The following is a 25,241-nucleotide window of genomic DNA, read 5'->3' on the forward strand; positions in this document are numbered from 1 at the left end:
AATATATAGTAGTTTCTGCCACATTAAGAATAAGAAAAATAGCTAACTTTATTGAGCACTTATTAGGTGCCAAGCACCATTCTAAACTCTTTGTAACTACTTAAAAACTAGATACTATATTACAAATTCCAGTTTACAGATAAGAAAACTGGGACATTGAAAACTTGAGTGTCTTTCCCAAGATTAAACAACTAGAAAGTGTGAGACAGAATTGCAAACCCAGGTAGTGACCAGTTCAGAGACCATGTTTTTAGCTAGATCATACACTCTTTAAAAGGAATATTTCCTTTTGTTCTGCCATATATTTTACAAAGATTTTCCTCCTCCTTATCTTTGGAAATTTATAAAAGTAGTTTTCTTTATATATCTGTAGTGAATTTCATCGTATCTAAGTCATCTGTATTTTTTTTTCCTCAGTAGATATTTCTGCATCATTTATAAAATTATGCATATGAAAAGAATCTTAGAACAATTACTTTTCCCTATAAATTTTAATTCACCATTATTTGCACTATTACTGTTTTGTATCTATTATTTGTTTGTTTGTTTGTTTTTTAGTTTATTTATTTTGAGAGAGAGAGCATGCATACATGGGGAGGGCGCAGAGGGAGAGGGAGAGAAAGAGTCTCAAGCAGGCTCTATGCCCAGTGCAGAGCCCGATGCAAGCTCTCAACCGTGAGATCACAATCTGAGTGGAAACCAGGAGTTGGACTCTTAACTGTCTGAGCCATCCAGGCGCCCCTTATTTTGTATCTGGATGGAAATAAAATACATTTTAAACACTTGAATATAAGCTAAGCTGAGGAGCCATAAAGGAAGCTGGAAAAACCCTCTACTTTCCAGATCAATTCCACACATTTGTGGAAATGTCTTACAATAATATAGGCTTCATTGTTGTATTCACATGTTATGCTGTTGAGGACAAAGTAATGATGTTTCAGGTTTACTGAGAACATACTTTGTGCGAGGCACAATATTAGACACTGAAGATGCAAAAATAAGGAAAATACATCTTAGCCTTTGAGAAGCTTGCAAATCCTTGTCTGATGTTGGCCTTATTTTTCAATTTTCTTTTCTTCAGACAATTCTGTACACTGCTGCCAGGGGGACATTTCTGAAACAGCTAACTGAGAATATCACTCCCCTGCTCAGACTTCATAATTTATCACATACAGGATGAAATAGGAAATTCTTAGCATAGAACAATTACTCTACCCCATTTACTTTGGAATCCTGAACAGCTGGCCATTCTTTGAATATCTCCCAGATCCTCTGACTTCCAAGTCTTTGTTCCTGCCTGCTGTTTTATTTGTATTCTGATTATATGTTGAAACAGTATTTATCTTATAGGGTTCAGTTTGAATGTTTCCTCCTTCCACTGGTAATCTTAGAATTAGTTGTTACCTTTTTGGCACTCTTCTAGTTTTTCTCAGTATCCCACTTTGGGCAGTTTTCATACTTTATATTATAATTGTTTTGTTTATGTCTGCCTCTCCTACTAGGTTGTTGTTTTCTTGAGATCATGGACCATGGACCACATCTTAATTATCTTTATACACTTTGTAATACTAGCATAATGCCTTACCTAGAGTAAGCTCTAAAATAGATATTTAGTTCGCTACTTAAAATTTGGCACTAGGTCAGTTTGAAATAATCAATTTTTTTTTTGCATNAAAATAGATGTTTATTTTAGTTCACTACTTAAAATTTGGCACTAGGTCAGTTTGAAATAATCAATTTTTTTTTGCATTTTGTATTAAATGTAGGTTTTTAGTATTTTTGCAAAAGCATTAATGTGTATGAAATATTACACACACACACACACACACATACATACACACATCAGCCAAAGTGAACATGACATAAATATGGCAGATAATCAATCTGAGACAGAACTGCAGATTAGTCTGAACCAGATTATGCAGAAAATCTGGATATATGGAATGAAATAATATTGCACAAATGTGTTGCATAAGTAATTTGTCTTGTGGTTGCTAATTTATGGGTGTAGACTCATACTATGTTTTGATCAGTAAGGGACTATTTTACATTAGTAGGTTGAGAAACATTTTAGCAAAACATATTTAATTAAACTAGAGGATAATGATAGAAACAAACTGTGGTAGCATCAGCATGTAAAGAAATTTTTACAAGTACAGAAGAGAAACTTAATGTTTCATATTCATGTAGTTTACCTTTTTTTAAAAAAATGCAGAAGACAGATGTTATTGTAGCCTACTTTTGAAACATCTGTCTCTCTAAATACTATCACTTTTCTCTTCCATATGTTGAACCCCTCAAAATTTTTCTGATTATAAGCTATCTCATACCTCATATGTTTATCGTATCTTTTACACATATTTAAAAATACACTTAAGCTGAGCTTCCGGCTAGGATAAAACTTTATACATGCTTAGACTTGATTTTGTTCCCCCAAAGAAGCCTTCGGCTGGAATAAATAGTCCATTTCCTTCTGAAAAATAGAAAGACTAACTCTATCTACACTTCAACATTTCCCTTGGGTAACGTTTGTCCTAACACTTCTTATGTTTTATGGTCCAGTGAAATTAAGCCATTTGCCCAAAATTACATAGGTGGGATAGGAACACAAGTCTTCTGACTTCTACACAGTGAAGTGAAATTGTTCAGTCATCGATTTATCCATCAGTTATTTTCGAGCACATATTATATGCCAAGAACTATGCTAGCTGGGGAGAGCAAATGACTCTACTCTTGGTCAGTGTGGCAGGAAAAATAAGACGTTTTCATAAATAACTAGTTATTCCCTGAGGAAATTAATGTCATAAGAGTTACGGGAGCTTAAAAAGGAAATAATCCTTTATTGTTTTAACAAATAAGTTGTAGAGATACAGAAGAGTAACTGAAAAGATAACTCATTTAGCGATTTCACCAGATTAACCACACCTATGGGAAATCTGTTTGAACCACAAAAGCATAACAGCACCACTGTGTACCTAATGGATAATGAACCAACTTATAAAATAAATAACTTCTTGAGGTCTAAACTGCAAATTCAAACTACAGTAAGTTATAACAATTACCCAGGGAGGCTAATATCATCCTTATAAAATATGGAAAAACTATTTCTCTTTTTCTCTCCAAAAGAAGTCTTAACGTTGTTTCATAAACAGCAATTCTCACCACTTCTTTTTTTTTTTTTTTTAAGAAAGAGAGAGCACACACGCATATATGCTCACAAGCAGAGGAAGGGCAGAGGAAGAGGGAGAGAATCTCAAGCAGGCTTCTTGCCAGTGGAGCCCAATGCAGAGCCTGACGTGGGGATCTATCATGAGATCATGACCTGAGCCAAAATCAGGAGTTGGACACTTAGCTGACTGAGCCACCCAGTCAAATTCATATTTTGAATTTAGACCCTATCTTTCACCTCACAATGTAAATTAATTTAACAGATAAATTTTGAATACCTACTATGTGTCTGGTATGTACAAACTTAATAGTTTAGTAACTTGTATTGTCTTTTACAGGAGAGAGGGAAAAAAAATAGCCAGGAGCAATATCTAACACTACTGACCACTTGATCTTTTAAATATACTTCTCTTTTGGCTTCTAGCTTCCTGATTTCTCTCACCTGTTCTATACCTGGACTCTCTATAATTTGGGGAGAAAATAATAAAACCATAAAATCAGGCTCATTGATTCCACTACACATATATGTTATGCAACTTCAGCTAGTCCTCCAGTGCCAACTCTCAATCATTTTTTTCTCTTCATTGTGTGTATACACACACACACACACACACACACACACACAAACATACACATTATATACACATATATGTATATGTATGTGCCAGCAATGTTCAAGATGTGAGAAATAAAGTCTCAAGACAATGTCCGTATCTTTAGGCCCCTTGTCATATTCCAACAACTAAATCAGTGGTTCTCATTTGAGGTGATTTTGCCTCCCAGAGGGCGTTTGAACATATCTGGGGACATTTTTGATTGTCACAATTGGGTAAGGGGTGCTACTGGCATCTAATTGGCAGAGGCCAGGATCCTGCTAAATAAACATCCTAAAATTAAGAGGAAAATCCACAACCTCCCTTAAATAAGAATTATCCAGCCCAAACTATCAATGGTGCCAAGGTTGAGAAATCCTGATCTTAACTGATTAAAGATAAAACTATATCCACACTCTTATATTCATATATAAACCACTTACCTCATTGTCTGTAGATGACTTAACCTTTTTCTTGAAGGAGAAATTGTGTTCCTTCACTTTTCATTTTTTGTCTCAAAATATCTATATAGTCTCATTTGGCATTTTCTTACTTCTGTCTCTGGATAAGTATTGTTCTTTCTTTCCAAAACTAATCTCTTTCAATATTTATGTCCTACCCTATTTTCCAAATTATTTATGCTACTGACAAAAATGCAGTCTGTATCACAGAATAAAACTGATAAGAAATCAGAGTACTGTTCTCTCTGGATTCTTTATCTAATACCTGCTTACCATCTCCGGAATTAGTTCATAGGTTATTTCCTCTCATGTATATCTTCAATCTCTCCTTTATAATGGGTCTCTCTGTCTAAAAATTAATTATATTCTATCTTAAAATATTCTTTAAAACTTTTGTTTTTAATCTTTCTGTTTTTAAATTATCTGTATCTCTTAGGACTCCTATACTTTTCTCCTAACTATTCACCCACCTCTAATCTAGTCTGCATAGTGCTGTAGAATTTAGATTATGTCAACTACTCTCTCATCAAAGTCCTATAGTAGTCAACCAATGGCTACACACAATAACTATGCCATATGAAGCATCTTTCTTTTACAAGATACTGTGTTTGGAACTTGACTCAAATTAGTATTAGTGTCTCCATCATATAGGCTCTAGAAGTACAAATACTGACCCACTTTCAAGCCCAACTCAAGCTTCCCCACTGAGTTCCCTAACCTCTGATCTTTTCCTTTTTTTTTCTTCCTGGTGAAATTTTTCTCACAAATTTTGTTATTATAAATTATGTATATTCTTTTTTGCCCATTCTCTATTCTTGCCTCCTTTAGAGCAGGAATTTGTTATGTGATAGTAACATATTTTTGTGGAGAATTTTACAGGTACTCTCTTGTATATGTTAAGAACCTGGTAAAGAGCAAGAGCTCAACAAATGTTTGTTTGCTTGTTTAGTTCTAATCTTCCGAGCAATTCTCCAAGGTATTATTATACTTTATTAACAGATAAGAAAATTGAGGCTGAGAGAGACCAAGTGAACTGCCAAAGGGCAGAAATATTCCAGGATGACCCAAGCTCTAACCCAAGAGTTTTGTCTCTAATTGAGGGTTCTTTCTACTATACTACACCTAGGACTTCAGAATTTTGGTTCCCAAGTTATCCTAGCTCAATACGTTGGTCTTAGTAGTACTGAATATGAGCTGAATGAGTGAGCAAATGTCTGTTAAGAACATATTCTTTGAGGTTGAAAGTCATGAGAGATTTCTTGGCCACCAAGAATAAGAACACTTTAGGATGTGACTCATCCTCACACATAGTATTTATTATTCATTTAGACAGAAGGAAAACAAACCCACCCATTCTGATAAAATATCTTAGGTAACATTAGGTAGAAGTCTGTATTCTTATCCACTTAAGAACACCTGTGCCACACGCCTTTGACAAACAAAATTTATGTGATTTAAAATCAGTAAGCAGGGGGGCGCCTGGGTGGCTTAGTCGGTTAAGCGTCCGACTTTCGCTTAGGTCATGATCTCGCGGTTCGTGGGTTCGAGCCCCGCGTCGGGCTCTGTGCTGACTGCCAGCTCGGAGCCTGGAGCCTGTTTCAGTCTGTGACTCCCTCTCTCTCTGACCCTCCCCTGTTCACGCTGTCTCTCTCTCTCTCTCTCTCTCCTAGAGATAAATAAAACGTTTAAAAAAATTTAAAAAAATAAAAATAAAATAAAATCAGTAAGCAGGAAAAAATTCAGAATAATTTTTCAATTTTTGTTTTTCTTTTTTATGTGGCTACATTTATCATTCTCTTTCCTTAGTGTCTCTGCTTTTTGGGTCATGTTTAGAAAGGTCGCCTGTATACCAAAAATTATACAGATACTCTAATAAATTTTCCTCTACTGTTTTTATCACCTCATTCATTACATTAAGAATCTCTGGGATTGTGTCTTTGTATGTGTATGTGCTTCTGTGTATGTGTGTAAGGCATGAAATAGGTTTCTAATTCCATATTTTTCTTAAATACTTCAATGCGTTATTTATTGATTTTCCCTTCTGATTTAAATTACATCTTTATCATATACCTCTATATACTAAATTCTTATTTTTTAATAGTTTATTGTCAAGTTGGTTTCCATATAACACCCAGTGCTCATCCCCACAAGTGCCCTCCTCCATGCCCATCACTCCCCCTCCCTGCCACCCCCATCAGCCCTCGGTTTGTTCTCGGCATTCAAGACACTCCCTCCCTCTCCTCCACTATTTTTCCGCTTCTTCTCACCCATGGTCCTCTGTTAAGTTCCTCCTAATCCACCTATATGTGCAAACNCTTTAATCTTGATGAGGTCTAAATTCTTATATAAACTTTCCAGAATTTTTTAAAGTTTATTTATTTTGAGGGGAGGGGAGAGGCAGAGAGAGAGTGCAACAGAGAATCCCAAAGCAGGCTCTGCACTAATAGTGTAGAGCCCAATGCAGAACTTGAACTCATGAACCATGAGGCACCCAGGTTTTCCTCCAGAATTTTAATTTATTCTGTTGATGGTTTATTCCTGAGATGTTTTTATTTATTAATTTACATGGTTTTAATTATTAAAATTTTAATTTCTGGGCAGCAGTCTCATTCACTACTCTTTTTTTTTTTAAATTCCTTTTAGTGCACTGTTGGATTCAATTTGCTAGTATTCCTTTTTTAGAATTTTTGCATTCATGTTCATCAGGGATATCAGCCTATAACCTTTTTAGTGAGGTCTTTGTCTGGTTTTAGAATCAAGGTTAATGCTGGCCTTGTAGAATGAGTTTCATTCCATTTATATTTTTGTAATAATTTGAGAAGAATAGGTATTAACTCTTCTTTAAATGTTTGGTAGACTCCCCCTGGGAAACCACCTGGCCCTGGACTATTGTTTGTTGAGAGATTCTTTTTTTTTTTTTTTATGTTTATTTATTTTTGAAACAGAGAGAGACAGAGCTTCAGGTAGGAAGGGGCAAAGAGAGCGAGGGAGACACAGAATCGGAAGTAGGCTCCGGGCTCTGAGCTGTCAGCACAGAGCCCGAGGTGCAGCTCGAACCCACGAACTGTGAGATCATGACCTGAGCTGAAGTCGGATGCTTAACCGACTGAGCCACCCAGGCACCCCTGTTGGGAGATTTTTTTGATTACTGATTCAATTTCTTTGCTGGTTGTGGGTCTGTTCAAATTTTTGATTTCTTACTGTTTGAGTTTTGGTAGTTTGTATGTTTGTAGGAATTGGCCCATTTCTTCCAGATTGCTCAGGTTGTTGGCATATAACTTTTCATAATCTTCTTTTGTTAACTGTTTGTATTTCTGTGGTGTTGTTTGTGATCTCTCCTCTTTCATTTACCACAATCAAGTGGTATTTATTCCTGGGCTGCAGGAGTGATTCAATGTTCACAAATCAATCACTGTGACTCACTACATTAATAAAAGAAAGGATAAGAATGATATGATCCTCTCAATAGATGCAGAAAAAGGACTTGACTAAATCCAGCATCCAGCATCCATTCTTGGTAAAAACTCTCAGCAAAGTAGCGATAGATATAACATACCTCAACATAATAAAGGCCATATATGAAAGACCCACAGCTAATATCATCCTCAATGGGGAAACACTGAGAGCTTTTCATCTACGGTCAGCAATAAGACAGGTATTTGCACTCTTGCCATTACTACTTAACATAGTACCAGAAGTCTTAGCCTCAGAGATCAGACAACAAAAGGAAATAAAAGGCATCCAAACTGACAAGGAAGAAGTCAGACTTTCACTATTTGCAGACAACATAATACTCTATGTATTGTGGAAACCCACAAGACTCCACCAAAAAAATTGGTAGAACTAATACATGAATTCAGCAAAGTTGCAAGATATACAATCAGTATACAGAAACCTGTTGCATTTCTATACACCAATTATGAAGCCAGAGAAAGAAATCAAGGAACCAACCCCATTTACAACTGCACCAAAACCAGTAAGATACCTAGGAATAATCCTAATGAAACAGGTAAAAGATATAACTATAAAACACTCAGGAAAGAACTGAAGAGGATACAAAGAAATGGAAAAACATCCTGTGCCTGTGGATTGGAAGAAAAAACATTGTTAAAATATTTATACTATGTAAAGCAACCTACACATTCAATGCAATCCCTATCAAAATACCACCAGCATTTTTCACAAAGCTAGAACAAACATTCCTAAAATTTGTATGGAACCAAAAAGACTCTGAATAGCCAAAGCAATCTTGAAAAAGAAAAGCTGGAGGCATCAGGATTCTAGACTTCAAGCTATATTACAAAGCTGTAGTTTAAGACAGTACGTCACTGGCACAAAAACGGACACACAGATCAATGTAACAGAATAGAAAAACCCAGAAATAGACCTACAACTATATGGTTAACTCATCTTTAACTAAGCAGGAAAGAATATCCAATGGAAAAAAAACAGTCTCTTCAACAAATGTTGGGAAAACTGGACAGCAACATGCAGTAAAATGAAACTGGACCACTTTATTATGTCATACACAAAAATAAATTCAAAATGGATGGAAGATCTAAATGTTAGATAGGAAACCATCAAAATCCTAGAGGAGAGCACATGCAGCAACCTTTGACCTTCGTCAAAGCAACTTCTCACTAGACATGTCACTGGAGGCAAAGGAAACAAAAGCGAAAATGAACTATTGGGACTTCATCAAGATAAAAAAAAGCCTTCTGCATATTGAAGGAAATGATGACAAAACTAAAAGGCAGCCTATGGAATGGGAGAACATATTTGCAAATGACATATCTGATAAAGGGTGACTATCAAAATCTATAAAGAACTTATCAAACTTAACACCCAAAGAAACAAATAACCCAGTTAAGAAATGGGAAGAAGACATGAATAGATAATTTTCCGAAGAAATCATCCAGAAGGCTAAAATAGGTATTTGCCAAAGAAGACATCCAGACACATGAAGAGATGCTCAACACCACTCCTCATCAAAGAAATACAAATCAAAACTACAATGAGATACCACCTCACACCTGTCAGAATGGCTACAATGAACAATACAGGAAACAACAGATGTTTGTGAGGATGCAGAGAAAGGAGAACCCTCTTACACACACACATACATACGATGGCCTGTTACTCAGCCATCAAAAAGAATGAAATCTTGCCATTTGCAACAATGTGGATGGAGCTAGAGTGTATTATGCTAAGCAAATAAGTCAATCAGAGAAAGACAAATACCACTTGATTTCACTCATATGTGGAATTTAGGAAACAAAATGGATAAACATATGGGAAGGGGAAAAGAAAAGAGAGAGAGGGAAGCAAACCATAAGAGACTCTTAACAATAGAAAATAAACTGAGGGTTGACAGAAGGAGGTGGGTGGGGAAAGGGGTAAATGAGTGACAAGTATTAAGGAGAGCACTTGTTATCATGAGCATTGAGTGTTGTATGTAAGTGATGAATCACCAAATTCTACTCCTGAAACCAATATTACATTATATGTTAACTAACTAGAATTTAAATAAAAATTTGGAAATATAGGATGCCTGTGTGGCTCAGTAAGCTTCCAAAACGTGATTTCTGCTCATGTCAGGATCTCACAGTTCACAGGATCGAGCCCTGAGTTGGGCTCTGCACTGACAAGGCTGAGCCTGCTCTGGGATCCTGTTTTCTTCTCTCTCTGCCTCTCTTGTGCATGCTCTCAAAAAATAAAAAAATAAACTGAAAAAACTGTTGGAAAAATAAAAGATTTTTAAAAAGTTTCCTGGCTATCCTCTAAGGTTTATTCTTAATAAACATAACAAATATTATGTCAAGATCCCACATTTTTTTCTACTGGGATTCTGATTGAGATGAAATAAAAGTGATGGATTCATTTAGAGAATTGACACATTTTAATATAGAGTCTTCAGAATCAGAGAACCTGATATGGTTTTCCATTTACTCAAGTCTTTTTGTCATTTTCCCCACTTATTTTTATTTATTTTTTTAACATTTGTTTTATTTTTTTAATGTTTGTTTATTTCTTTAGAGAGATAGAGGGTCTGTGTGTGCATGCATGAGTGAAGGAGGGGCAGAGAGAGAGGGAGAGAGAATCCCACAGCAGGCTCCATGCTGTCAATCCCAAGTCTGATGTGGGAATCGCTCAGGAGGCATGAGATCATGTCCTGAGCTGAAATCAAGAGTTGGATACTCAACCAACTGAGCCATTTACAATTTCTGTGTTTATGTGTATGTGCATGCATACTTTAATAGAGCATAGTGCTTTAGTTCTTATATGCAAGAATCAGCTGCCTGAGTTTCAAACTCAGCTATGCCATTTACTAGCCACGTAGCCTGTTCTTTCACCTTGTGTATTTGTTCTTTATTCCTCTCTCCTATGATATGGGCAATGATATTAGAGTTATCATGAAGATTAAGTGAATTAATGTATCTAAAACACTGAAGACAGTATGTGGCACATAGTAAATACTCCAGAAGTACTACCTATGATTACATGTGCATATATGCTATACACATTTCATGTTACTTATTTATTTGTGTTTTATATACTATTATTAAAAATGAGAGTTTTGGGGCACCTGGGTGGCTCAGTCGGTTAAGCATCTGACTTCTGCTCAGGTCATAATCTTGCCACTCGAATTTCAATCCCTGCATCAGGGTCTGCTGACAGCTCAGAGCCTGGAGCCTGTTTCAGATTCTGTATCTCCCCCTCTCTCTCTCTCTCTCTGTCTCTATCCTGCTCATTCTGTCTATTTCTCCCCCTCTCTCTCAAAGATAAATAAACGTTAAAAATATTTTTTTAAATGAGACTTTTTTCTCTTCTCTTCATATGGGTGATCATTTTATTAATTTTGATTATGGAGTGCAGTCTCAATAAACACTAAACTTTGAAATTTCAGCCTCCAGAGGGCTCCTCTTTCCTGTGAATTACTGCCATTCCCATAACTTCTTTTTTAAGAATTTTGTGTCACTTAGAGCCAAGTGATGAAAAGGAAAATGTGTATGTGATGCATTTGAAAGGTCAAGTAAGATATATAAGATCAATAGCTATTCCAATGAAATACTAACAGCACAGGGGCTACTGGATGACTCAGTCAGTTAAGCATCTGACTTCAGCTCAGGTCATGATCTCAGTTTGTGGGTTCGAGCCCACGCATGTCAGCTGTGCTGACAGCTCAGAGCCTGGATCCTGCTTCAGATTCTGTGACCCCCGCTCTCTGCCCCTCCCCCACTTACACTCTGTCTCTGTGTCTCTCAAAAAAAAAAATTTTTTTTAAAGAAATTGTTTTGATTAAAAAAAAGCAAATACTAACAGGACAAGCAATCCTCTTGCAAAATTGCAGAAAGAAAAAAACAGCTGAAAATGCAAAAAAAAATTAACAGAGCATATAAATATCCAAGAAGTCTTAAAATTATAAGAATACTCAAAGTTTAACCTGTCAATAAAGTGAAAATTTTGACAACATAGGATATTATTTAAGAAATATAAATTATGAAAATTGATACAAGTAGAGGCAGAAAACTTGAACTGATCAACAACATAGAAGAAATGGGAAATGTTACCAAAGTTCTACCACTAGGTCAAGATGTTTTTAAACATGGGTTCTATCAAAAGTTTTAGGAGCAGTATTATTTATAGAACATTGAGAAAGATGAAAAACTTTATTTTTTCAACCAAAGAAAAAATAACTTTTTATTTTTTCAAAAATAAAAAAAACCAAAAAACTTTTTATTTTTTCAAACAAAGCTAACATAACTATGAAACCGAATTAGTGAAGAATAGCAGAAGAAAAACTATAGGTCAATCTTAATCACGAAATAAATGCAGAAATCCTAAATAAAACATTAACAAATTGACTATAACAGCATTTTAAAAGTTGAATGCACCATGACCCAAATAGATTTTATTTCAGGAATGCAAATATAGCTCAGTATATTAAGACATGAGCCTCTAATGATTTATAGATAAATAATAACTAAATCTTTAAATATTTCATAGCATTTTTCTCCTAATATTATCCTGCTTTGCTACTTTGTTTGATCATCTCTGCCTAGAAAATTTTCTTCTTCATCCAGGAAACTCCTACTTCTCTTTAAAGACTCAACTCGACTCATCTCTGTGTCTCGTTTTCTGGCCCCTCCTTACCTGAGACTAAGAAGATGCTACTCTTTTTTTTTTTTTTTTAATGTCTTTATTTTGAGACAGAAACAGAGAGCAAGTGGGAGAGGGGCAGAGAGAGAGAGGGAGACACAGAATCTGAAGCACAGAGCCCGGTGTGGGGCCCAAACTCACGAACCATGAGATCATGACCCGAGCCAAGGTCAGGGAGACACAGAATCTGAAGCAGGCTCCAGGCTCTGAGCTGTCAGCACAGAGCCCGACGTGGGGCTCCAATGCACAGACTGTGAGATCATGACCGGAGCTGAAGTCGGACACTTAACCGACTGAGCCACCCAGGCGCCCCAAGAAGATGCTACTCTTATACACTTTTACAATACCTTGTGTTTACCTCTATTACAGACTCACTATTCTGTTTTATAAATGCTGGTTAACTTGTTTGTCTCCCCCACCAAACTGTGAACTCTTGAGATAGAGTCAATTTATTTCTGTGTTTTGGAAGCCTGGTATGGAAAAATTTGGCAGAATCCATTGAGAAAAACTGGAAATAAAAAACATTAGCCAATTACTATAAAAAGCTGTATTGGAGGACATTATTTTGATGTCTAGACTGGACTTCTTAATATTTCACCTTAGAAAAAAAAAATCAAACTTCCTTTTCCTGTTGGAGGCAAAGTTGGGCAACCTCCCTGGAAAGTACTAGCTTCTTACCATATGGTAGAGAACAGACTAGTGTTAACCTCCTCTGTCGGCAGCCTAGAAGATGTTAATATATTAATCAAATGTATTAGTGTATTTATTAATCAAAACTACTAATCAAGCCAGTCACTCTTCCCATTGTTAAGTTAGAGGTGAAAAGAAAGGCCAGGAGTATTATTCTAGCTGAAATTCTGCATGAAGACATGAAGCCAGAGAAATAGGTAATGGTTACCTAACTTAGGACATTTTCCTTTAGGACTTAGTTGCCTGTGATTTCAGAGAAAAATTTCTATTGCAGTAACTATATTTAGCCTGAGTGCTCTCATTTAACTTAGCAGGCCTTTGTTCTTTAATTTATAATTTGATTTGTATACTTCCTCAAATTTCTGTTGGAGTAAGTGAAATGAAAAAGTAACCAAGACATGTAAAATTTCCTCACAAATCTACTTGCATTCTATTAAGTTCTCTGTACTTTTTTCTAGTTAATGTAACATTGCTTTCAAATCAACACACTATACACCTTAAATTTGTACAATATTACATTCCAGTTATATCTTAATAAAAATACAATGAAGTTATCATAATTTGTTTTCACGAATTGATGGGACACTTAAATTATTTAGTGGCTATCCAAATAAAGCTGTTATGAATGTTTGTGTACAAGTCTTGGTGTGGCTGTGTTTCATTTCTCTTGGGTAAATAACTAGGAGTGAATGGATGGGTCTTATGGTTTGTGTATATGTAGTTTTTTTTTTTATACAATTGATATGTAACATTTTATTCGTTTCAGGAGTACAGCATAATGATTCAATATTTGTATATGTGGTGACATAATCGCCTCAGGAAGTTCATTCATAACATCTGTCATCACACAGTTATAACTTTTTTTGTGTGATGAACACTTTTAAGGTCTATTCTATTGACTTTCAATTACACAGTACAGTATCATTAACTATAGTCACCAGGATATATATTACATCCTAATAAATTATATCCTAATTCATATACTATTTTATCTTAATAAAACATACTATTTTATATACTATTTTATTTTATTTTATCCTAATAAATTAGGATTTGTTTTATAACTGGAAGTTTGTTTCTTTTTATCTTCTTTTAATGTTTATTTTTTTGAGAGAGAGAAAGAGAGAGCACGTGTGAGTGGGGGAAGGGGCAGAGAGAGAGGGAGACACAGAATCCGAAGCAGGCTCCAGGCTGCAAGCTATCAGCACAGAGCCTGACTCAGGGCTCAAACCTACAAACCACAGGATCATGACCTGAGCCCAAGTCAGATGCTTAACTGACTGAGCCACCCAGGAGCCCTTGAAAGTATGTTCATTTTGACCACCTTCACTCATTTCACCTACCCACAATCCCTGCCCTGGCAGCAGCCAATCTGTTCTTTGTATCTGGGAGTTTGTTTTTTATTTTATTTTTTAGATTCTCCATATAAGTGAGATCATACATTCATACATACATGTATATGTGTGTATATATATATATATATGCATCTTTTTTCCTCATGTTTCATTTCCTTAAAAAACTATTTTTCGGGGCACCTCAGTGGCTCAGTCGGTTAAGCATTTGACTCTTGGTTTCAGTTTTTGAGACCCCTGCATCAAACTCTGTGCTGGCATTGTGGAGCCTACTTGGGATTCCCTCTCCCTCTCTTTTCCCCTCCCCATGCGTGCTCTCACCCTCTCGCTCTCGCTCTCAAAATGAGTAAAGAAAAATTTTTAAAAAAACAGCTTTTTCTAAAATCAACAAGTCAGGCAACAATGGATGCTGGCCAGGGAAAGAGAATCTGTTTTGCACTGCTGGTAGGAATTCAAACTGGTGCCACCGCTCTGGAAAACAGGATGGAAGCTCCTCAAAAAATTAAAAATAGAACCACCCTACGCCCAGCAATTGCACCACTAGGTATTTATTCAAGAGATACAGGTGTGCTATTTCAAAGGGACACATACAACCCAATGTTTATAGCAGCACTATCAACAATAGCCCAAGTATGGGAAGAGCCCAAATGTCCATCAACGAATGAATGGAAAGGAAGGTGTGGTATATACACGCAATGGAGTATTACTCAGCAATCAAAAAGAATGAAATCTTACCATTTGCAACTATGTGTATAGAACTAGAGGGTATCATGCTAAGCAAAATTAGACAAAGACAAATATCATGACTTCACTCTTGTGAGGACTTTAAGATACAAAACAGATGAACATAAGGGAAGGGAAGCAAAAATAATGTAAAATCAGGGAGGGGGACAAAAACATAAGAGACTCAAATATGAAGAACAAACAGGATTACTTCGAGGGGTTGTGGGAGAGGGGATAGTCTAAATGGGTAAGGGGCATTAAGGAATCTACTCTTGAAATCGTTGTTGCACTGTATGCTAACTAACTTGGGTGTAAATTTTTTTTAATTGATAAAAAAAAAAGAAATAGGAAAATGTTGGCCAAACATATACATTAGTCCAGTCCTACATTTATTATCCTTGGTTCAAATGTCGTTTAGGAACAGGAGAATATTTCTCTTTGTAATGGTTTTTCGTTTTACAAGGGGAAGGTGGTAAACTTTCTAAAAATTTTAGAAGCTGGGAGAAACATCGCAAATATGTTTTCTGTCACTGTAGTGAGAAGCTGTTTGTTGTTGATGCCACTTGTTTGGGTTTTCCCACATATAATATCTAATAAATGGTACTATCCTTTAAAAAAATAAATAAATAAAAAATAAAAAAGCAACCTTTTTTCTACTTCTATTCCTCATCTTTCTTTTGACTTTTCTCCACATATTCATGTTATTTCTTCTTTTCTGTATTTATTTCACATAGATTATGGGTTGCTTCTAATTTAAGTGTCAAAGTGAGAGTATTCGCAATTGCACCCTCAGGGAAATTATCAGTGGTACCAGGATACAGATGTCTGAGGGTGTAGGGAGAGGACTGAAAAATGCAATGGAAAAATTAATTGGTTTGTCAATACAAGATGCCTGAGATGAGAGGAATTTGCAAAGAGTATAGCTCTCCCCAAAGGAAATATATACTAAATATCCCTGTGAAATATCCCAGAAAGAATGCAGCTGTGATGTTGGGATTTATAAGACATATATATTTGGCCTTCATTCTGGTTCCTGGCACAGGGCTCCTAAAACCCTTGGAATTAAATGTGATGAAAGACATAAAGGTGCCTTGTATTGTGTTAATGAGGCGGCTTTGGGAAAGCACCTAAGGCTAGAGGCTGGTTGCCTATGGGGCCAACCACGTGATTTGAGGGTTGGAACTTTCAGTCTAGTCCTCCCCCATCTTTGGGACTGGGAGAGGAGCTGGCAGTGGAGTTTAGGCAGCAGAGGCTAATGATTTAATCAGTTGTGCCTACATAATGAAGCCTCCATAAAAACCCCAAAGGACAGGATTCAGAGAGCTTCCAGGTTGGTGAACATGTGGAGATTGTGGGAGGGTGGCTTATTCGAAGAGGGGATGGAAATTTAGTGCCCCTTTCCCTAGACCTTGCCCGATTCAACTTCTTCCATCTGGCTATTTCTGACTTATATCCTTTTATAATAAACTGGAAATGTAGTAAGTAAAATGTTTCTCTGACTTCTGTGAGCCACTAGCACACATTAATGGAAACTGAGGAGGAGTCGTTGGACTCTCCAATCTATACCTAATCAGTCAGAAGCATAGGTGACTACCTGGACTTGACATTGGTGTCTGAAGTGTGTGTGTGTGTGTGTGTGTGTGTGTGTGTGTGTGTGTGTGTTGGAGGGGGCGTGTGCAGTCTTCTGGATCCGAGCCTTGAACCTGTGGGATCTGATGCTATCTTTGGGTAGATAGTATCAGAATTGAATTAAGTTGTAGGATACCCAGCTGGTGTCAGAAAATTGCTAGTTGTGGGGGAAAACCCACACATTATAATTCAGTGCAACATCTTAAAATAATTTTAAAAACCCTGGTTAGGAAAAAATAAGAAAACAATACTTTTTTAGGTTTTAGGTGACCTGTTACTAATTTCCTATGATTATGGAGACTTCTACTAAATCCAGCATTGAGGGAATTTCAAGGACATTGTGGTATAATCACCACATGACTGATAGGTGCTGAGGTTCCTGTTAACCTACCGTAATTTGATCTGGCTCTTTGGTAAAAGTACCTTAGGTTAAAGTATGAATGCTGAAAGATTTAACTGATTGCCTTCTGATGACCACCTAACAATAAAGGGCCCCAGGCAGGTAGGCCTTGTCCAGTAAGGGTTACTGAAGCCGTATGTCTACTACTCCTCCAGTTCTGGTTGTTGTTGCTAAGCGATGTTGTCTGGTTGAGCTTTCATCCAGTATTACTCTATTCCAGCAGACACAAATATTTTATGGAATAGGACTATTCTCAACTCTTACACCATCCTTCCTCAACCAGTCAAGTGTGAAGGCAGAAGACAGACCAAAAATGAAAAGAAGACAGCCCTAAATAATCCTTTACATATTTTGATTTTGGATTTCATGCGACAACCTAAGGAAACAGAACATTTTGTATAAGACAGTACATGATCCTAAGTTCTACTACAGCTATTTAACTTATATTCATTCAGGAATGTTTGCCAGAACCTTCTTAGAATGGTGCCAACAACATTTACGTAATCACCTGTATGTGAGGAAGGATAGATGTAAATACAAACTTAAAAAAAATCTTTTTAAATGTTTATTAATTTTAATTCCTTTTTTAATGTTTTATTTTTATTTTTGAGAGAGAGAGAGACAGTGTGAACAGGGGAGCGTCAGAAGAGAGGGAGACACAGAATCCGAAGACAGGCCTCAGGCTCTGAGCTAGCTGTCAGCACAGAGCCCAATGCGGGGCTCGAACCCACGAACTATGAGATCATGACTGAGCCACCCAGGCGCCCCATAAATGTTTATTTATTTTTGAAGAATAGAGAGAGCATGAGCAGGGGAGGGACAGAAAGAGAGGGAGACACAGAATCTGAAGCAGGCTACAGTCTCTGAGCTGTCAGCACAGAGCTGGATGCAGGGCTTGAACCCATAGCTGTGAGATCATGACCTGAGTGAAGTTGGACACTTAACCAACTGAGCCACCCAGGTGCCCCGTAAATACAAATTATGACTTGCTGAAATGTAATCCTTGATAGTTAAAAATTGTTACATTGATATGAAACCAGAATTTTGGAGATTAGATTATAAGCAGAGTGATCATATCATTTATTGTCAAAACCTGACTCTTTTGAGAATGAAAGAAGCAAATTTTTTAAATGTTCATTTATTTATTAAATTTTTTTAACATTTTTCATTTTTGAGAGACCAGAGACAGAGTATGAGCAGGGGAGGGGTAGAGAGAGGGAGACACAGAATGCAAAGGAGGCTCCAGGCTCCGAGCTAGCTGTCAGCACAGAGCCTGACGCGGGGCTCAAACCCACAAACTGTGAGATTGTGACATGAGCCGAAGTCAGGCGCTTAACCAACTGAGCCACCCAGGCGCCCCTGAAAGAAGCAAATTAATAATCATGCCAGGGCAACGGGAACAAACTGAGCTTGTCCCAGGCAAACCAGGCAATACAGTTACCCTAATTATAAACTACATTTTGTGTAAACATGGTCAGGATTTCACATGTGAAGGATGAAGACGTTCTGGAGAATTTCTCTCTCTGCATCTACTTTCTCACTTTCCTTCCTCAACCCACTTTCCCGAAGGCTTTCTAATGTTTCCTTCGATATCCCAGCCACTTTTTCTCATTCTCTTCTACAAGAATAGGAGGTGAATAAAATATTAAATCTAGTTTCACACATACTTGAACTTCAGCTGCTCTCTATAGTTACTAGCAAAACAGATGTAGTTTTGTGGGGACTCCAGACTGGCTACCAATATGACTGCTGGAGGTAAAGCATTTATGTAAATTTAGTCTGTATTTCCTATTTTCCTTTAGGGAAGGAACTTTATGCCCCTTTTCTGGTGTGTAAAAAGTCAACAGTATTAGAAGTGTTAATTTGAAATCACATGAAGTTTTATGCAGAATAGCTTGTAGATTTATAAAATGCTCTTGATTCTTTTTCTATTGAGACATAATTGACATAATATTGGGTATGTTTAAGGTGTACAACATGCTGATTTGATACAGTTATGTGCTGCAATATGATTAACACTGTAGCATTAGCTAATAGCTCTCTCATGTAACATAATTACCATTTCTTTTTTGTGGTGAAAGTAGTCTTGATTCTGTCCTATGTGGCACTCACATGGCTTTCCATATCTCCCCCAAGCAAAGGGAGAACAAGTCTGCCTTATTCATAAATTTGAATATCCATGCCGAAAGTTTTAGATGCACACACCATGATTGTCACAAGATATAATCATGTCTTCATAAGGTTAAAGAAAGAGGTAAACCTGTGACAGCCAGCCCCATGCCCTCTGGGGACTTCAAAAAAATGTCATTAACTGCACATCAGACAGAAAGTTCAGAGAGAGGGCAAACGATGGAAGGAAGATGTACTTTCAAACAACTTTTGACACTGGCTTTTTAAGTGGGAACCTGGCTTTTTAAGTGGGAAACTGTAAATTGGACACATTTACCTATAGATTGGACAAATACTTGTTCTCAAGTTCCTGGTGTGAATGCAATCTGGGAATTGAGGGGGAGCAGAATGTACTACAAAATAATCAATTTGTGGATTATTTTGAGCTGAAGTCAATTAAGACTCCGGAGACTCAAGAAAAACTTTTACCTCTCTCCTAAATACCCAAAAGAATTTTAGATGAGGGGCCTACCTCAGAAAGAGAGCTATTACCAGAGATAACTTTTTTAATGTATTCTTTTTTTATTGAAGTAATGTGTTCTTTTTATTGGATATGCAATATTACATTTGTTTTAAATGTATAACATACTGATTCAACAATTGTATACATTATGCTCATGAGTGTACCTACCATCTTTTATCATACAAAGCTATTACAATACCAGTGACTATATTCCCTATGCTATACCTTTCATCTCTGACTTATCCATTCCATAACTGGAAGCTCCCATGTCCCACTCACCTTTACCCATTTTGCCCATCCCCCCACCCTTCCCCCTGGCAACCATCGATTCTTTTTTTATGTTTATTTTTAATAAATAAAATAAATGAGATAAATAAAGAAATAAAAAGAGTGAAAATAAATAAAATGAAAATAAAATAAATAACAATAAATGAGATAAGTAAATAAATAAATAAATAAAATGAGAGAGAGAAAGAGGGTGGATGGGTGTGCACGTGACAAGAGAGAGAGGAAGAAAGAGAATTCCCTAACAGGCTACATGCTGTCAGCACAGAGCTGGAGTCAAGGCTTGATTTCACAAACCATGAAATCATGACTGAAACCAAGAGTCCAAGGCTAAACCTGCTGAGCCACCAGACACCTGTTTGTTTTTTATATTTATGGGTCTGTTTCTGCTTTTTGTTTGTTAATTTGTTGTTTTTTAGATTCCGTATATAAATGATAAATGGTTTTTGTCTTTGTCTGATTTATTTCACTCAGCATAATACCCTCTGTGTCCCTCCACGTTGTTGCAAATAACAAGATCTTATTCTTTCTTTATAGCTGAGTAATATTCCATACATTCCATATGTGTGTGTGTGTTTGTGTGTGTGTGATGGAATATTACTCAGCTATAAAGAAAGAATATATATATATATGTCTCCCACATCTCCTTTATCCATTCATCTGCCAATGGATACTTATGTTGCTTCCATATCTTGGCTATTCTAAATAATGCTTCAATAAACATAGGGTACATATATTTTTTTGTCATTTTCTTTGAGTAAATACCCAGTATTACAATTCCTGAATTACATGGTATTTTTATTATTTTTTAAATTTTAAGTAGGCTCCATGCCCAATGTGAGGCTTGAACTCCTGACCTTGAGATTAAGAGTTGCATGCTCTACTGTCTAAGACAGCCAGGTGCCAAGATCTTATTTTTAAGTTATCTCTACACCCAGTGTGGGGCTTGCCCACAGCCCCAAGATCAAGAGTTGCATGCTCCACTGACTGAGCCAGCCACCTGTCCCTATTTTTAATTATTTTAGGAACCTCCATACTGTTTTCCACAGTGGCTGCACCAATTTACATTCCCACTGACAGTACATGAGGATTCTTTTACCAGAGATAACTTTTTATCTAAAAGAAATTTCTATATGACAGGGCAAACATTTAATTACCAAACATCTCTTTTCATCTTTTGAATTACCCTCCTCCCCTTTGAAGCTCCAAGCCCCTATCCCATTCCTTAGCTCAGGACAGCATATAAGCTTCACCTGCTTGACTGGCTCTCAATCTCATATCTTTTGGGGCTTCTATATATACAAAATTAGACTTGTTTTTCTCCTTTTAATGTCTTATATCATTTTAACCATTAAACAATCCAGAGAACCTAGAAAGGAAGAAGGGGAAATTTTTTTCCCCCTACAGAATGAAGTCATCTTTAAGTAGTGTCTCCACATTTGTCCCAGCACATGGGAATCATTGTCAGAAGAAAGAAGAGGCACCCTTGAGAAACCCTGTAATATGTAATAATGACTTAAAGAATATCCAGCATTTACATGGGACTTAACTATGAATCAGGGACTGTTATGAATACTTTTCATATTATTACCTCAGGAAAAACTTGGGCTTAGAGTCATATAGATGTGAGTCTGAATGCTGGTTCTGTCACTTTCTAATTGTGTGGTCATAGGAAGAAGGTTCTTAAACTCTAATAATAAGGTTCTTCAAATGGAAAATACCCGTAGGGTTGTTGTGGAAATAAATGAGGTCAGGTATGCACCAGCTCTAGCAGTGTGCGGGCACGTAGTGATCCTTTTCCTCTTGCTGATTACCCTGTGAGACTTCAGATGACAAAAACTGGTGCTAAGTGAATGAACATTGTCTGTAGGCCAGGGAGTAGTTAGCCATCCTGATATCACATGATATGGAATATTCACATGAGTGCCCATTAACTTTAAAAAGATTATGTGTCCTGGGGCGCCTGGATGGCTCAGATGGTTAAGTGTCTGACTCTTGATTTTGGCTCAGGTCACTATCTCATGGTTAGTGGGCTCAAACCCTGTATTGGGCTATGAGTTGACAGTGCAGATCCTGCTTGGGATTCTCTGTCTCCCTCTTTCCCTACCACTCCCTCACCTTCTCTCTCAAAATAATAAACTTAAAAAAAAAAAGATTATGTGTCTCTCTCTGCTTGGGAAAAATAGTTCCTGTTTCTTGACCTGTTTTCTAAAAACATGGAGAGGCTGGGAAGCAAAGAGCCTGGTAGGATTCCCCAAAGCCACCGGAGACGTTACAAGAATGACAAAGATTAATATTATGAAGATGATGAACTCAATTTGCATTTCCTTTTAGGGTCTTGAGACTTAAAATTTTTATTTTCCCCAGAAACGCATTCATGGAGAGAACATTTATTTCTGGTGAACTCTCCTTCTTGTTAAGGTGAATGACCCTCACATGATTTCTTTTTGTCAAAAACTTCTGATATGTGATATTTACATCTCCACCCATACAATTACTAGCAAAAAGTATAGATGGTTTATATTGATCATTCTTAGTACTAAAAGACTTGCTAATCAAATAGTCATCAACCACAAACCCCTTTGAGAGTGAGGTTGGTACTCATAAGTAATCTCATTTTGGAATCTAAGGAACTTGAGCACTGAAACAACGTGACCTAGCCAAAGCCACAGCAAGTTAAGGGCAAGGATAAAGACTAGAACTCAATAAACTCTGAATCTCAAATCACAATTGCCTTGTACAATCAACCTTTAGTAACGTTAGCAATTTTATGGTTCTGGTTCTGTCCTATGTTTGGGCTTGTGGGATTCAAAAGTGGGCTTTGTTGCCTTTTCTTGCTATGTATAATACAAGCAAAGCAAATTGTGCTTACAATCAACCTGCCTCTCTATCTGTGTGTGTGTGTGTGTGTCTGTCTGTCTGTCTGTCTGTCTGTCTCAAACACACACACACACACACATCTATTGAGAAAAATCCTTCCTAAACAATAATCTACTAATAAGTACTTTTAGGTAATCAAAGGATAAGTGCATCAAAAGTACGTGGTCCTGCTGAGTCCCTTTAGGCTAAGATGTCGTATATAGAGATACCAGGAACACTTTAAGATGTAAGGTAGTTAGTTCACTTCCATGCTGTGTGTCCTGGCCCTTGCAATTTAGCCACCCCATAGAGAGTAGGTCAAAGTCAGTGACCAGTACCAGCTATCAATGCCAGTGGTATTTGCCTAGGATCCTGGCATTTGCCTAGCTAGGATCCTGGCCACAGGATGCATGAGTATCCTATTCTGAGTTTTCAGCTTTTGGAGCTCTCTGATGTTCTATTATACTCTGGTTTTGAGAAACTATCTCAGACTCTTCTCTGGCTGACCAGTTTCACACCTCTAGTAACTAAGTAACACACTTTGTATCCATGATCTGTGTTACAGCCAAGGAAACAGCTGCAAAATAGTTTGAGGTGTTGAAGGTTACTTTCCTTTTGACTCTTGTACTTTTTTGAACAAGCCACCTTCTTCCTAGCTTTCTTGAACAAGCTATTGGGTAGCAGCAATTGCTTCTAAAGGTACTGATTTAGAGGGATGGGCCTTTATAGCCCAGAACAAAAAGTCAGATTCTTGGCTTTGAATTCTAAAGTAGGCTGTTGAAATTGATAGCAGAGAAAACAGGCTTGCAAGCGCAGACTTAATTGTAATTGTTGGGCTGTTTAAAAGTGAAAGTATTTTTAAGTTCAGAAGCTTGTCTTTGAAAACCAGGAGCCAAAATCCAAATATAAAGTTTATCCCATAATTATCAGATTTTGGAACAATATAGGATGTTGGAAGAACAGTTTTTCTAGCCAAAAGAAAGTAAGATTTCCAGGACTTGGCAGGAAAAAGAGAACTGGAGAGGACATGAAAGGAACTTGTCTTTATGGGTGTAGTTTTATCCTTTACACTTTTCAGGCTGAGTCCCAAGAGGGATACTGAAGAAACACATCAGCTGTTCCATTGAGGTTCAGGGGGCTGTCAGAGCAGGAGAAGCATCATCAGGCTCCCCAGAGTATTGCCTGATGAGATAGCACATCTTGTAGTGAAGCCTTAGTCCCTAGGAGAGCATCTGAACTGAGGAAGAACAATTCCTAAATGAGGTCACCAAGTAGCTGGGCCTGAGGCAACTTCTTGGAGTCATGCACACGCCTGCATGGTGTGAGAGAACCTTCAAAAATTCCTATGCCACAGTATGATAGTTCCCACAAAAAAAGCAAATTATCATATGATCCAGCAATTTCACTTCCAGCTATATATCCAAAAGAATTGAAAGCAGAAACTCAAACATAACAATTTTATAATCGTGCTCATAGCAGCATTATTCACAACACCCAGAAGGTAGAAACAACCAAGGTATCCATTGACAAGTACACAAATTAGTAAGGTGTGTTATATACACATAATGGAATATTATTCAGCCTTAAAAAGGAATGAAATTCTGATGCATGCTACAAAAGGATTAAACCTATCAAACATGCTAAGTGAAATAAGGCAACTGCAAAAGGATAAATACTCTGCGATTTCATGCATATGACATATTTAGGATAGTCAAATTCATAGACAGTAGAATAATGGTTACCAGAGGTTTGGGTGAAGGAAGAATGGAGAGGTTTGTTTTTTTTTTTTGAAATCTTTTTATTTTTAAATAATTTCAGATTTACAGAAGAGATGCAAAGTTACTACAGAGCTTCCCCTAGTGTAAACATATTACATAACTGTGTACATTTATCAAAACTGAGCAGTACAATTCTAACTGAATTACCAGCCTTATTCAAATCTTCCCATTTTTTTCCCCCTGCTAGTGTCCTTTTTCTGTTCCAGGATGCAATCCAAGACATCACATTGCATTTAGTTGTCACATTTATCCTGCCGTCTTAAATCTGTGATAGTTTCTCAGTCCTTCCCTTTCTTTCATGACTTCCACGGTTTTGAAGAGTATTGATCAGGTATTTTGTAGAATGTCCCTCAATTGCTATTTGGTTTTTTTTGTTTTGTTTTGTTTTGTTTTTTTACAAATAGTTTATTGTCAAATTAGTTTCCACATAACACTCAGTGCTCATCCCCACAAGTGCCCTCCTCCCTGCCCATCCCCCCCACATCCGTGAGTCCTGAGTTTTTGTCAGCAT

This window comes from Crocuta crocuta, unplaced genomic scaffold, assembly GCF_008692635.1.
Source record: "Crocuta crocuta isolate KB4526 unplaced genomic scaffold, BGI_CrCroc_1.0 scaffold95, whole genome shotgun sequence".
NCBI lineage: Eukaryota > Metazoa > Chordata > Mammalia > Carnivora > Hyaenidae > Crocuta > Crocuta crocuta.